The 851-nt window shown below is 33.8% G+C and overlaps 1 protein-coding gene across 1 annotated transcript in view; it reads left to right on the forward strand.

The window, feature by feature from the left end:
* The window catches only part of LOC119591912 (protein ERGIC-53-like), a gene marked incomplete in the record, with an annotated part of 12371 nt that overhangs the window by 11235 nt on the left and 285 nt on the right, over nt 1-851 (forward strand).

The raw sequence follows: 851 nt of genomic DNA on the forward strand, positions 1-851 counted from the left end.
CAGCCATATTGCTCTTTAAATAAGTTGTAAATCAATTTATCAGAAAAAAGGAGTTGATTGTTGAGATAGACAGTTGTTATACTAGAAAATAATTAGATCAAGAGCTGTTTCTGCTTTCTTGTTCCTAGTATACAAGATACAGTGAGTCTGACTTTTGTTTCTAATAGAATTTCACTACCTTATCAGTATAATATTGTTGATCTTTGATGTTCAAGTAAGTTTGCAGTGACCATACTTTTGTGATCTGTATGTGGCCAAAAATTACTTGTGTAGTACTGTTGAAGGATAAGATAATTGCTCTTTGAACTTGTGTAGATTTATGTAGGTAGCATTTTGTAGATAGTGTTTATTAAGCTGTGTTGAAAAATAGACTATTTACATTTGATTTTAATTTCTATAGATTCAAAATATAGTATTAAGTATAGTGATGTTCTTCAGGTTTCTACTTTTGTGTTAGCAATTTTTAACTCGCTCAATGATATTTCACTTTGGCTAGACCGTCCCTTATGTCCGGATGATATCCCACCATGTCATGTGGTCTAGCCTGCTCAAAGTTGTATGTGCCAGATAGTTTTTCACTTGTTTGGCCCTGGTTTTGTTCACAGAAGAGAAATATCCCCTCAAACTAGGCTTAAAGCCCCTTTTTAGCGGCATTATATAATCACTCATTTATGCCATAGCCGAGACGGTAGAAAATGAGGTAAATTTATGTTTCCTGCGGTTTTAATTCTGGCATGTGCTTTGTTATGACACAAGGAGCTCCCTTTGTGAGTGGGTTAGTGATTTATCATCAGTGAATATAGCTATTTCACTTGTAATTTTTATTTCCATTGTGTATGTGCTTTTGTGAA

This window comes from Penaeus monodon, chromosome 29, assembly GCF_015228065.2.
Source record: "Penaeus monodon isolate SGIC_2016 chromosome 29, NSTDA_Pmon_1, whole genome shotgun sequence".
Taxonomy (NCBI): domain Eukaryota; kingdom Metazoa; phylum Arthropoda; class Malacostraca; order Decapoda; family Penaeidae; genus Penaeus; species Penaeus monodon.